This window comes from Syzygium oleosum, unplaced genomic scaffold (assembly GCF_021117445.2).
Source record: "Syzygium oleosum isolate NSW1041296 unplaced genomic scaffold, Sole_v2.1 Sole_v2.36, whole genome shotgun sequence".
Taxonomy (NCBI): domain Eukaryota; kingdom Viridiplantae; phylum Streptophyta; class Magnoliopsida; order Myrtales; family Myrtaceae; genus Syzygium; species Syzygium oleosum.
The window spans coordinates 1,501,363-1,517,212 of NW_026607520.1; positions in this window are offsets into that span (position 1 = coordinate 1,501,363).

A 15,850-nucleotide genomic window follows, 5' to 3' on the forward strand; every position below is an offset into this window, starting at 1 on the left:
CAAAAAGGGGGAGAAATTATGTGCAGATTTGCAGGTTATATTCAAAGGAAGAAAGACACAGATATCAACAGAGTTTGCTCTTTCAATCTGTGTTTCAGAAGCTTAATATGTTTATTTATTTTCAAAATAATTCAATCTGCAAGAAAGTTTTGTCACCATCAAAAAGGGGGAGATTGTTGAGGAAAACTCCTATTGATTTTGAAGTTGACAAAACTTTCTATGCTATTGTAAATCTGATACTGATTCTGAACAAATTTATTCCAGGTCTGTATATTCTGGAAGCTCAGAAGAAAGTTATTCAGACTTTACAAACTGTCAAGTATGTTTTTAAAGACCCACATAATCTAGGTTACGAGATTGACGCAGAAATTCTTGACGGTTGCACACGAAGTTCTTGAGATGCGAGACGAGAATTTCTCCAGGGCGAATTCGGAACGTAACACAATAGCTAGTGATCCGGCATGGATTTCACAGAAGGAATGTTCTGATTGTTTCAATCTCAATCAAATTGATTGACAATCAAACATCACGACAAGAATGCATTACAACGGACAAAGCTCTACTTATGGAAACCAAGATTCTGATTGTATGGGCGACCAGAATCAGCGGGATTCAGAATCTGTCATCCAACGGCTACTCAATCCTTATTATACAAATCTGTCCAAGGTAAAGATTGGAAGATGATCCTCTGAAAGCTGTCCAACGGCTAGTTTGGAAGTAGAGGAGTATTTAAGGAGATCAACGAGCAGCAGAAGGAAGTACAGAATCAAGAATCAACAAGTCCAAAGTCTGAGCATACTCCAATCATTTCTCTTGTCGTTCTAAGCCAAACATTAAGATCTTGAGGAACACTTTGTAAGAGTGATTGTGTGAGATAGAGAGTCCTATCATACACAAGAGTGTTAACACTCAGAAGTTGTAATTCCTCTTGATTACATAGTGAAATCCAGCCGGTAGGCTGTAAGCGTGGGAGAGTGGACGTAGGCTTGCTATAAGCCGAACCACTATAAACTTGTGTGCAGATTCTCTATCCCTTATCTCTTACTTTACATTCTGCACATCAAGAGCACCGTCTATATAATCTGTCTTGAATCTGAATTTTATTCAGACTCTTCTGTGATTTATTTTGTTTCCGCATAAATTACTAAAAATTGTTTTAGATCACCTATTCACCCCCCTCTAGGTGATCCTTGCTAGCTACATCACACCTAACTATCGGTAAGTTGCTGATGCCAATCCTCTGCTCACCTACTATCGGTAAGTTGCGAACTATCGGTAAGTTACCGACGCCAAAGCTCCCGATGCTCACCCACTATCGGTAAGTTGCGAACTATCGGTAAGTTACCGACGCCAAAGCTCCCGATGCCTATTTCCATGGTTTTTTTTCCACTTTTTGGTGTAAACAGGGCTCCAGATTGATTTTTTGATGGTTAGAATAGTGTTCTAATAATGTCTAGCACCTTGATCATTTTGTGTGTATATATATTTTTAAGAAGCCTGATCTCCCACACATTTGTATATTAGATAAACCAGGAGGATGCTGTTGGAATGTCCTTTTTACGGTCCTGTTAATTTCTGTAGATAATTATCCTCCCAAGTTCGCATTTATGCTTTTATAATAAAAGATAATTATTCTCTCAAGTTCGCTTTGATGCTTTTTATAATATGACTCTGCATCTCACCCTAAGGATCTTTTACCAAGACGCCCTCGGTCATGGCAGGCATTGGCCTGGGGCAAGGACGCTGGTGAATGGACTCATTAATTGACACATTCATCTTCTTTTTTCCAAGATGCCAACAAAGGCTGAGAGAGAGAGAGAGAGAATGGATACTAAAGCTGCCCACTTTATTCAACAGTAGGGTCTCACCAATCACAAAACCTTACCCTGTAATTGTTATCCTTTGGGAGAGAAGAAGAAGATGCAGGAGAGAGAAAAAGAAATTAACGGAGAGAGAGAGAGAGCGGGGTATAGCTGCTGCTTCAATTTCTCTCCAGGGAAGCATGCGCGTTGCAGACAACTCTGGTGAAGATCTTTAAATGAGAGTTTGGTGCATGTGTATAAATGAGTAGTGAGTATTTTTTTGTGAATGGCCATAAGTAGATTCACATGATCCAATCTCCAGCACACGCTCTTGTCAACTTTTTTTATTTTATATTTAAACGGATTTAATTATTGAGCATTTTTCAGCTTTAATATTTAAACGTCCTTCAACATTAAATCAAATACTACCTTTCAAAGATAAGAAATATAAAAAATCTGTACTGAAATTTACAAAAAAGGATTTAGTTTTTCTTTTTGATTGGAAAGGAAATGATTTACTGAATAACTACACATTATTTGTCCAAAATAAAAGAATAACTACACATTATTAATGCATATATTATAAATAGAGCACAAGCGTTCACATCCGGAAATACTCTCGCATCTCTCTGAATGTAGGACAAGAGGAAGAAGGAGAAAAATCCCTCAGCTCATGCCCACTCCTCCTCCTCCACCCCACAAAAATCTCAGGGTCTTCGTCGGTACGATAGGAGAACAGTGAGGCTCGAAATAGACCACTCAAAGAAGGCGAAGACAAATCGCTCACAGCCCAACAGTGAGGCCCCGTCTCACTCGAAGAAGAAGGCTAAGACAAATCCCTCACATTTGAAATGCCAACGAGCGTCAACATCGGCACGATCTGAGTACGGAGGCCCCGACTCAGAAAAAGTCGAAATCTTAGTTGAAAGAAGGGGAGGAGTCGAAGAAGCTGACCTTCCAGAGGACATGGATCGACGAAGAGGAGATAGCATTTTTGGAAGGCATGATCGATTATAAGAGGGAAGGCAAGGACCCTTTAAATTCCATCGTTGTGTTAAGTGATTACTCGGACGGGACTTCACATATGGTCAATTGGCGAAAAAGGGTCGGATTTTCAAGATGACGGATTATTTTCGAATCTCACAAGAATAAAAGTTTTTCTTGTTTGAGAAGATCTAAGGTAGAGTTGAGAAGACTGGCGACGGCAGAATAGAAATCGGTGTGAAGACGATTTATAAATGAGAGTTTGGTGCATGTATATAAATGAGAAGTCAATATTTTTTTGTGAATGTCCATCACTAGATTCACACGGTCCAATCTCGAGCATCCCCTCTTGTCAACCTTTTATTTTATATTTAAACGGATTTAATTACTGAACATTGTTCAGCGTTAATATTTAAACGTCCTTCAGCATTAAATTAAATACTACTTTTCAAAGATAAGAAATATCAAAAATCTGTTTATGAAATTTACAAAAAAGGATTTAGTTTTTCTTTTTTATTGGATAAAAATGATTTACTGAAAAACTACACATTATTTGTCCAAAAAAGAGAATACTGCACATTATTAATACATATATTATAAATAGAACACAAGCGTTAACATCTGGGAATACTCTCGTATCCCTTTAACTGTTGGACAAAAGGAAGGAGGAGAAAAATCCCTCAGCTCATGCCCGCTCCTCCTCTTCCTCCCCGTGAAAATCTCAGGGTCTTCATCAGCACAATATGAGAACAGTGAGGCTCGAAATGGACCACTCGAAGAAGGCGAAGACAAATCGCTCACAGCCCAGCAGTGAGGCCCCGTCTCACTCGAAGAATAAGGCTAAGGCAAATCCCGTACAGTTGAAAATCTCAGCGACGGTCTTCATCGACATGAACCCTTTAAATTCCGTCGTCATGTTATGGAATTACTCGGACGAGACTTCACAGATGGTCAATTGGCGAACAAGGGTCAAGTTTTCAAGAGGATGAGGTATTTTCGAATCTGTACGAGCAGAAAATTTTTGAGTTGTTCGAGAAGATTTGGGGTAGTGTTGAGAAGAGTGGCGATGGCACAGAAGAAATTGGTGTGAAGGCGATTTATGGTTGTCGTTTCCCCGAAGTCGGAGGCATCTATGGAGTCATCTATTGATGACATGATGCCGATGTCCACGACTGGCTTGGATGAGGGATTCTTGGGGACGACACACGCGGTGATGGAAAGAGGTGCATTAATTACAAATTAGGCCAATATCATTTTGGAGGTTTATTCTGGGAATTAGGCTATCCCACGAAACCTCATCGTAAAAGCCGAGGCACATCAAAATGCTAGCCCGCGCGAAAGATCCGACCCCGCTTATGCCGTTGATCAATATCTTGCATGATGCAGCGTCCTACACTCCCTCCTATGCGTCGATCTCAAGATTCCCCTCCTCTATCTCCGTGGCAAGCTTGAGAACGTAGTTGGTCCGGTAACTGAGTTTGCACTTGCTCTGCAAGCCGTCCACGTCGAGGTTAGCGAGTATCTTGGGGCTCAGGGAGTTCCCGACATCAACCTCTTTGCCTTCCATCTCCGCGGGAACCGGGTTTGCTCCATCCTTCTCTCGTCTTCGTTTCTTTCTCTTGGAGCCTTCAATAATGATCATCTTCATCTTCAAGTTGTGCTAAATATACTGAGAAGAAAGTCATGCCAAATGGTATTCTTACCTCGAGTGCTTAGCTCTAGCTGAAGTGCACATAAAGCTCGGGCCATCTCTAGGGTCCTTCTCCACCTATGACACTTTTAGGTAGGACCCAAATCAGCATCGTCAACCCTTAATCAATATGTATGTGATTCGGATGGCATGACGAGAGGTCACGAACTGTAAGCGCGAAAAAATTCGATTTTCTTTAATATGATTATGGAATATCAAATATGATTATGACGAAGAACAATGTCCAAAAACAAGGTAAATCTATCACAGTTGCATCATGCTTCGTATATTGTTCAAAATCAATGACAACTGTTCGTTGGGTGTCATTCAGAACAAAGTCGGACCTAATGATGAATTCGGAACAGAAACCACCATATGTCGAAGAGCTTATGAACACAGAAACTCAATATTAAGCATGGAGAGAAATCGAGGATCATAATAGAGTATGATATTTCCTCAATTATTACAGTTATGTGGATTCTTATTCAGGTTATCGTCTTCTTTGCCCCACTTATAAATGTTCAACAAAGCTAATTCGTCACAAATTTTGCACAAGTACTTGACTGGCAGTTGCAAAGGAGTATAGATTTGACGACACCTTCGAAGAGCAAAGGAGAACGAAAAACTCGACCAAATCCTCTATCCTTCGCTTATGGATGCACTTTATGAAACTCCTCCACGTTCCGCTCGTCCCTTTCCAACAACCTTAACATCCGAAGTACTTGTACCTGCAATAATACATATATATATCCATTCTTTTTCATCACTAGTTTGTACGTACTTCGCGCGCAGACAGAGAGAGAGAGAGAGTACAAAAATCACTTGCTGGTCTTGGGAGGAGAGGCGTCGAGCGCGATGAACTCAGATAAGCAACAATGTGCTGCTGGGACTGGGAGGCTGCGAGATAGACACCTCGATGGAGGACGATAAATCCGCAAGACGGAGAGGCCGTCTGTTTACACCAAAATCGGCATAGATGTCAAGTCGGTTTAATGTCAAAATCCGACGGACAATGGAGCTCAGTCGTCTGCCGAAGTACGTTTGGATAAAATTCGGGAATGTAGTAAGCGTGAATGGCACCATGTCCCGAATTCTATGATTGGAGAGAATCGGTAATTTTACCGAAACATGAAAAGTTTACATTTCGGGAAGTGCTGAAACTACCGAAAATCGGCAAGATCACAACCCAGCCACGTGAATCGTGACAACAGGAAGTTATGAGCAAAAAGCGGAGATAGTGAGCACGAGCAGATCGTGGGAGATTATTTATCCAAATTGGAAGTCATCCCAGCGGTTGAGATCAAGTTTTGGTGGACAATGAAATTGGAAAACGTGGGTAGATAAGGCAGTTATTGAAAGCGCCAAGATTCAAAGTTCGAAAACAAAGAAGTAACCGACAAGCAGTTACAGGATAGGAGGAGATATAAATACTCAGAAGAAAGAAGAAGAGAAAAAAGGACAACAATGCAAAAACACTCAAGCTTATATGCACTTTAGTTTCCTCTGCACTTTTACTTCCTGCGTTTACAGCTTCCTGTAGCTTTAGTTAACCTTCAAGTCCTTTACAGCTTTCATAGGAGTATTGTAACGTAGTTAGAAACTTTGTTGATCTCAGATCCATTTTCACTCCACTCAATTTCTACCTGCTTCCATATAACCCTGCACTACACTCTGTTTTTCACCACGATATTCCTAGAAATCAAGCCACATAACCTACTTTAATAAAAACCGAAAATCGAAGTTTCGGTGAAGGATATTCCTCGTCGTAAAACGAGCGAACATCTTTTTGGCACGCCCGGTGGGACCTGCGTGGTAAGATTTGGAGAAATGGTGAGAACTAGGCAATCTGAAGGAATACCGGTCAGCAACGTCAACAATCCAGTTGATGAAGCACGTTCTGAACACTCTGCGGCTAATCAAGTAGAGGAGAATGCCGACATTCCTTGGCAATTAACTGTAGAACAAGCTCGTGCGTTGGCACCAGATAACACCTTGGTAGCCACGATAAAAAGGATGTTTAAGGAACAGCAGAACGATCTTACCAATCATATGGTGCGACATGTAACTGATGTGATAAAGCCCATGGTGATCAATGCTATAAATGAGGTAATATCGCGTCCCAGTTCATCTTCTCAAGTTCCACCCTTGTATGCAAATCCTCCTGGGACAACATCATTCCCACCAACATCGGGACCTCCTCATGTTGGATATAATGGTAATGGGGGATCAAATTCTCAACCTCCTGTTAGAATTATACCAAGGCCAGAGAATCCTACCCCTATAAACCTTGTGAATGGTGTGAGTGCTTATAACTTCCCTCAAAATGCCTCAAATGAGGTTAATTTGATTAATTCCATGGCCACAAATGCACCATCAGTGATGAATGTACCTCTACCAATGAATATGCCTAATGTTGACCATATCAGACCACCTGCGCCTCAACCATATCCTCATACGATAGAAAATCCTCTTTATAGACCACCACTACCCGTTAATTTCAACATGGAGCAGCAGGGGGTGAATCGACCTCAACAGTTCGATCCTAGAGGTCAAGATCCTTGGTTAGGCTAGCAAAATTTAAGGCCATGGAACCCAGATAGAGTTGCAGAATTGGTAATGCAACAATTGGGAGCAGAAAGAGGAATGCCAAGGCCAGTGTATAGGAAACCACATCCCGATTGGGTTGACAATATACCATATCCGAGGGGTTTCAAGATGCCAGATTTTGCTGTATTTACAGGAGAAGAAGATCAGTCAACTGTGGAACATGTGGGTCGATTCTTAGCACAATGTGGAGAAGCTGGAACTAATGAGTATTTAAGGTTAAGGTTGTTCCCACTGTCTTTGTCAAAAACAGCGTTCACTTGGTATACGAATTTGCGAATTCTATTCAGACATGGACAGAAATGGAAAGGCAGTTCCATTCTCAATTTTACCGAACGGTACCAGAGGTAACGGTAGCCGATTTGGCTAAGATGTATCAATATGGTACCGAAACGGTAGATCAGTTTATTGCACGTTTTAAGAAATCCAGAAACCGATGTTTAACATCACTTACTGAAAAGGAGTTCACGGATTTGGCTTTTAATGACTTGAGGTTCAACCTTAAAGAAAGATTTGAAGGACAAGCATTTGACGATCTCTTTCAGTTGAACGCACGGGTTTCCAAGTACGAACACTTGTTGAAGGAGAAAGATAAGAAGCCGAATAAGGACAATCGGCATACAGTGGCATTTGCTGAAAATACCGAACAAGGTGATATAGCCGAAGAGGAGAATGAAATAGCCGTAGCAACTATGGTGCTTGAAAAACCATATGTGTGCCCAGCACTAAAGCCAGCCAGGATGAGAGACGCATCCAAGTTCAAGGCTAAGGAGACAAATAACTACTCCTTCGACATCTACAAGTTGGATGAAATATTTGACCTGTTGTTGAAGGATGGAGTGATCAAGTTATCTGAAGGGCAAATAATTCCGCCAAAGGAGGAAATGACAGATAAGAGGTATTGCAAGTGGCATCACTCTACAACTCATGATACGGTGAATTGCATTGTATTTAGGAAGACTATTCAAGAGGCAATTCGCCAAGGCAAAATTAAGTTTGTTGAAGACAAAGGCAAGGCCCCAATGGAAGTGGACACAGATCCTTTCCCGAACATGATTAGTATGGTTAACATACGAGATATGACAGGCGACGATAACAAGCAACTTTGCACTCGTTGTCACCAAGAGCTAATTCATCAGGATCGGGAAATACTCAAGTTCCAATACATGAGAGGAACAAGGGGGAGATATCGATCGGAATCGTTTGTCCGCAGAATAGGTAGACCACAGGTAAAATCTGAGATTGTTGATACCGAAAATTGTACGGTACAAGCTAGAGATCAGGAAGTTCAATCAAGACAAACAGCACATGTTCCCGAAAGAAAAGCTGTTAGTCGTAGATATGAGAGGAAGGAATATCACCATGATTCATCGCAACCAGCTTTCCCACTTCGAGAATCGACCACTCAGGTCCATGAAGAAAAAGAAACATTACCCAAGCCTGCAAAGAAAAAGAATTTATGGCAACGATATAAAGAAGGTGATCCTAAAGTCGGATTGCTTGGAGAACCTAGTGGGAAGTTTGACTATGTGGTCTATTACGGAGATACAGATGACTATAAACCTCCGTCATTACCAATTGTGCCGACTGGCTGGGGAGATGAGTTTGATGATCCACCACCATCAAATTCCCAAGAAATCCACAAGCGAAAAACAATTAAGGTGCCACACAATCCTTCCGAAGGAAAATGGTCAACAGTTAAATCGCCGGGACAAGCATCTTACAGAACCATCAAAAGGCGTTTTCAGCGGATGGAAAACAGGCAAAGGAATTTCCAAAATAGCCGAGCTAAAAGTACAGCAAAGCAGGATTTACCTTTCACATCTGTCAATAAGAAAGGTAATTGAGTCTGGAAGAGAAACCCTGATCAAAAAGATCAGATTAAATCAGAACCAGGGGATTCGGGAAATAGCTCTCGAGTTGAAATGAGAAAAGAAGAAGTTTCACAAGCTCCTCAGACAGTTAATTTTGGGCAGTTCACTGTAACCCTCAACCCAAGACATCAAGGAAAGGTGGGGCAAAAGAACTTGGGTCCTAAATGGTCACGAGGAAATGACAGGAGTTACCGAATTGGCTACCCCAAAATGTCAAAGAAATATGATCATCCATTACGGATAAACATGATCCATGCTAAACTTCCAGCGGAGTATGGAACTAATTTGGTAGTGGAAGAAGATACCGAACACATTTCGGAAAAGGAGATAGCCATGGCAGAATTCCAGTTTCCCGACAAGGAAGCCATTAAGTTTGATAAGGTACCTTCTGAAAAAGCAAAGCATCTAAGATCCTTGGTTATTTCAGGAAAGGTCAATGGTAGGTCTGTCAGTAAAATTTTCGTAGATGCCGGAGCCACTTTGAACCTCGTATCTTACAAGTAATTCGAGAAATTAGGGAAGGATGATGATGACATTATCCCTTCCAATGTTCAGTTGGCTGATTTTCTTGGGGAAGTTACCGAAGTCAAGGGGGCAATAGTGCTGGACTTGATTATAGGGTCCAAGTCATCCAAAACGACTTTCTTTGTGATAGAGTCTGATGGTTCATATAATCTGCTGCTCGTAAGAGATTGGATACACTCTAATCAGTGCGTACCTTCAACTTTGCATCAAGTCTTGGCATTCTGGAATGGCGATAAGGTGGAATATGTTGAGGCAGATTCGGGATATGCTTCAATCGGGTGGACTGACATTTGCCGACAATATCGAGACTGTGCACATGAAGGTTATGCTGTTCAAACACCAGGGACAGATCCACAGTCCCTTGCTTATTGCCGCTTCGGGGATGTGAAAGCTGAATGGATCCCTAAGTCAAGCTTGGCATTGGAAGAATTACATACTCTATATGGAAAGCGAGTCAATATTGCAAGAAGTTTGTGAAAGGTACTTTACATATTTGGCGGAAATGGCGCATCAAAAGGTTGGAGCCTCAGATTGTATAGATGAATGGGAAGACCCATTAGTCAAAGAAGACAGGACAATGGAGGCTCAAGATCCATTGTTAGAAGTTGATATAGGGGAGCCTGGTTGTTTCCGCCCGATATATGTAAGTGCTTTTTTACAAGGGGGCATGAGAGAAAAGTTGGATAATCTAATCAAAGAGTATAAGGATTGTTTTGTATGGGACTATAATGAAATGCCTGGTTTGTCAAGAGATATTGTAGAACATCGCCTTCCAATCAAGAAAGGATTTCGTCCGCATAAGCAGCTAGCAAGGAGGTTTGTTCCGGATGTGGTGGATAAAGTCAAGGAGGAAATAGAAAGGCTGCTGAAAGCAAGATTTATTGAAACAACCAGGTATGTAGAGTGGCTTTCAAATATTGTCCCTGTGAAAAAGAAGAATGGGAAGCTGAGAGTTTGTATTGACTTTCGAGATCTGAATAATGCCACTCCAAAGGATGAATACCAAATGCCTATGGCAGATATGTTAGTAGACTCAGCATCGGGAAATGAGATGTTATCCCTGATGGATGGTCATTCGGGTTATAACCAGATATTTATCGCTAAGGAAGATGTCCCGAAGACAGCATTTAGATGTCCTGGTGCAATCGAGACTTTTAAGTGGGTGGTTATGCCTTTTGGACTAAAGAATGCAGGAGCTACGTACCAGCGAGCAATGAATTTGATTTTTCATGATATGATTGGTAAATTCTTAAAAGTTTATATTGATGACGTAGTGGTTAAATCAGCCCAAGAAGGTCATCTGGATTATCTCGAGCGAGCGTTTATTAGGACGAGGAAATACAAATTGAAGATGAATCCAGCCAAGTGTACCTTCGGAATACAAGCAGGAAATTTCTTCGGATTTTTGGTCAATCAGAGAGGAATCGAAGTTGACAGGAACAAAACAAAAGCTATCATGGAGCTTTCTCATCCTACGTCAAAGAAACAATTGCAGATGGTGATCGGGAAAATAAACTTTCTAAGAAGATTCATTGCCAATTTGTCTGATAAAATGGAGCCGATGACACAGCTTCTGCGTCTCAAAAAGCAAGATGAATTTATATGGGAAGAAAAACAACAGAAGGCGTTTGATTCGATCAAAGCTTATCTAATGAATCCGCCTGTATTAATGCCGCCAAAAGCAGGCAAACCACTGAAATTGTACTTATCAGCTACCGATATAACTATCGGGAGTATGTTGGCTCAAGAAAATGAGAATGGGAAAGAACAAGCGGTATATTATTTGAGCAGGGTGTTAACTGATGTTGAAAAAAGATATACCGCAATTGAAAAATTATGTCTATCTTTATACTTTGCTTGTATGAAGTTAAGGCATTATTTGCTGTCAACTACAGCACATGTGATCGGTAAGACTGATATAATAAAATATATGCTATCCCGACCTGTTATAAAAGGGCGTATAGCAAAGTGGGCCTTTATCTTGTCCGAGTTTGATTTGATATATGTTCCAATCAAAGCAGTAAAAGGCCAAGCCATTGTTGATTTTCTTACCGAATATCCATGTTTACAAATGGAAGAAAATGAGCAAAGTCTCAGTCAAGTTCTACCATGGACTATGTATTTTGATGGATCGCGTGCTAAGAGCATGGCTGGAGCTGGATTGGTAATAATTTCTCCCGATGGGAAACTTACAAGGTGCGTCTATAAGTTAAATTTTGTATGTTCAAATAATCAAGCTGAATATGAAGCATTGATTATCGAACTGGGAATATTGATTGAGTTGAAAGCACAGTTTATCAAAGTATTCGGTGATTCACGATTAGTGGTAAAGCAATTAAGGGGAGAATACCTGTGTTTGAATAAGAATTTGATTGGTTATTACTATCTAGCTAAGAAGCAATTAGAGCAATTCAGGGAGTACGACATAGTCCATGTTAAAAGAGATACAAATTTTGAGGCTAACGAGTTGGCTCAAGTAGCTTCTGGATACCGAATATCAAAAGAGTTAGCTGACATCACAACCACCATAACACTATCGGTACCTTCTATTGAACAAAGAAAGATACCGATAGCAGTTAGCGAGGTAGTCCAAAAAGAGGATTGGAAGCAAAGTATCATCGAGTATTTGCAGAATCCAGATTCAAGAGATCGAAAGCTGAGAAGACAAGCCCAGAAATATGTCGTATTAGGAGAAGAATTATACCGAAAATCCTCAGATGGATTGCTCTTGCGTTGTCTTGATAAAGATAATGCAAAATTGGTTATGGCAGAAACACATGAAGGCGTATGTGAAGCTCATCAAGCAGGAATCAAGATGAGATGGCTGTTAAAAAGGTATGGATATTTTTGGCCAGCAATGATGCAGGATTGTATCAATTATGCTAAAGCATGTCTTTCATGTCAAAAACATGGACCATTGCAACATGTACCTGCTATGGAGCTCCATTCTGTTATAAAGCCGTGGCCATTTAAAGGATGGGCAATGGATATAATTGGTAAGATCTACCCATCCTCTTCTCATAAGCACAGTTACATTTTGTTAGCCACGGATTATTTTACGAAGTGGGTGGAGGCCATTCCATACAAGGCTATAACACAAAAGACCGTGATCAAATTTATGGAGGAAAATATAATTCATCGATTCGGCTTGCCTAAATCAATTACCGCCGATCAAGGTACAGTGTTCACTGGAAGTGAAGTAAAGGAATTTGCGTGATCAAGAGGAATCAAAATGATTTATTCCACACCGTACTATCCTCAAGCAAATGGACAAGCTGAGGCTACTAACAAGGTTGTTATTGGTCTTATCAAGAAACATCTAGAAGAAAATCCAAGGGAATGGGATACTTTATTGTCAACAGTATTGTGGGCATACCGAACGTCACGAAGATCAAGTACAGGTATCAGCCCTTATATGCTTACATATGGACAAGAGGCAGTTTTACCAATGGAAATAACAGTGCAATCTTTAAGAGTCCAATTACAGAGTGAAATGTTGCCTGAAGATTATAAAGATTGGATGCATATAAATCTGGATGAACTAGATGAAGTTCGTGCGGCTTCTTTGGATCAATTGATTGCACAAAAGAGAAGAGTAGCCAGAGCTTTTAACAAAAGAGTTAAAGTTAAGCAGTTTGTGATGGGGGATCTAGTATGGAAAGCGATACTGCCTTTTAATCTCCAAAATAGAGAATTCGGTAAATGGTCATCAAATTGGGAAGGACCCTATTTAGTTACCGAAGTGCTGAGTGGGAATGCATACAGGTTGATGGATGTCAATGGAAAAGAACTATCACGTTCTATAAATGGGAAATTCTTGAAGAAATATCATCCATCAATCTGGGAAACATAAGGAGATTTATTCATCCACTAGAAGTCAAAATACATTCTGATCTTGGTTACAAAGATTTGCAGATCCTTAACAAGTTTGAGATTTTGGGCTACAAGATTAGAATGTAAGGCAAGATTCGGGTGAAGTTCAGAAAGTTGTTCTTCAAGATACTTCATGTGACGAGAATGGAAGCGGACAACTTCAAACTTCTCCCAAGCTTCTCGAAGCAACTACCTGTGCTTGTTTGAAGAAACTTCTACCATGGATCTAACTCGAGAGATTTCATCTCTGATCACTCTCTGTTCTACACAACGATGATTCAAAAAGAAAGTAAGGAGTCGACGTGCCATCTCAACGTCATCTTTAGCTTGAGTACAAGACTCCTAGGTTTGAGCATATTCAGCCTTAGAATCTTGCAATCGGGAAAACTCTTTCTCAATATGAAGTTGAAGAGCATCAGCTTCCACAACAACAGGTTCCAAATTCCAAATCTCCCTCACATTATGTTTGAATGCATCAAAGTTATCAGGGAATAAAGAACACAGCTCCCAGACCCAGATCCAGAAAGGTAGAATCTGCAGGACAGAAATACTTTGGATCTGAAGAAGTCTGTCAGGTCGGTAACTTCTACCTTATGATTGTTGTTCAATAATAAAGCATGGTGTCCTTGGGACAGCAGTTCGTGTAGTCGCCTCCATAAGGATCGATCACCTATAGAGAATGAAGCAAGTTGTCATGTTAAAGGGAATGAAGAATGGTCGTCAAAGGTCAGGTAGAAAGTTTACCTTCATAAGTATTACGACCATTCTGTGATCGAGACCAAAGAAGCAGCCGAGATGAAGAACCATGTGAAGACATCATGAACAGGATTGTGAGTTTGCAGGGAATCTGTGGCAAGCTTAAACAGTTATAAAGGGAGCAGATCGTGGAGGATGATGTATCAGAATTTTCTCGGAGATATGGGATGGAGATGGAATTTGATTCATGCGTGTGGATAAGCAGTTATTAAGTTGGTAACCAATAAGTTCAGAGAGAATGAATGAGAGGAAAGGTTAGCGTTTGATCTTTCAGTTACGCAAGTTGCAGTGGAACAGTTATCTTTGAGTTGATTCAGATATCCAAAAGAACCAGACAGAGATAAAGAGCGACCTTTGGGTAGAATGTTTGAGTTACCGATTGCTAAAATATACAGCGTCGGGAATTTGCTTTATCGGGATATCCTACATTTGAATATACAGCATCGGGAATTTGCTTTGTCGGGATATTCTACAATTAAGCAAATGCAAGGAAGACCAAGAATGGAATCCAACAAATGGTTTCGACATTTTATCTCCAATTAGCCAATAGGGTCTTGGCTTCAGTTACAAAGTCTCTTAATCTAATCTCTAGCCTGTAGTTTTCATCCATGATCTCTGCCCTTTTCTTCTCATGAACCCTAACTAACCCAATAGTATTATCAAACTCTCTCTCCAATTCCCTACATTTCTGCATCTTGCGTCTAAGTGTGGGAGAAAAGTTTGAGACTGCGAATTTCTGATCTATAATTTGAGCATCCACCATCCTCAACTCTGCTTCAAGTTCTGCTTTTCTGGCCTCCAAGCTTTGAAGTTTGCTTGCCTCAACTTTAAAATGATTATAGAAGAGACGAGCATCTTCACGCTTGTGGGCTAACTCATCTTGAATTGCCAATCCTCGGCTTTCTCCAAAGAGAAGATGGGGGAGATGGTCAAGATTGACTCTGTTTGTAGTCACAGCATCTACAAAGTCAATAGCGAAGAGATCAATCTTGTCTTGAAAAGAATCGACAAGATAAAGGATGGATGGCCAGAGCATATTTCCTGGAAAAGATTCCTCGCTTGGCGTTCTTTGTTAGAGTCAATGATCAACTTCCTATAACCAGGCTCTAATAGGTTTAAGAGTTGTTCCCATTTAGCTTTAGCCACTTCTCTAGGAACTTCGGCAAGCATTGACAAAGTTGAAGGCCCTGAGGAATCAGCAGTCATTGAAGAACTAGGATGAGTACCTGCCAATATTCTTTCCAACTCCTCCCGTTCTGCTAAAGAGAAAATTTCTATCTGAGCAGATGGATTGGGCACAGCAGAGGATGTTGAGGGAGGTAAAGCAGTGATAATCTGAGAAGTTGGTGGCACTTGCACGCTCAAAGGTTCCTGAATCGTCGTTTCTTCAGGCGTTGGAATCTCTTGAGGTGCAGAAGCAGGTATGTCAGAAGCTGCAGCTGTAACATATGTATATCAGATAACTGAATAGAAATTTCGAGTCAAATACAGGGCAATGACATTTACCAGTAAGAGTTAGAGGAAGATTTTCTTCAGGTTCTATGACATTGGTAGAAGTATCCTGCGTTGGTATACCCTCTTGAGAATCTAAAATAAGAGGTTGATCTTGAATCAACTCAGCAGTAACTTCTATCAAAGAAGCAGGAATCACTGGTGAAAGATTTGGGGCTGATATGATAAGAGCCTTGCTAGGAGAAGGAACAGGGGAAGCAACACTGGATGGATCAGTCTTGGGAGTATCT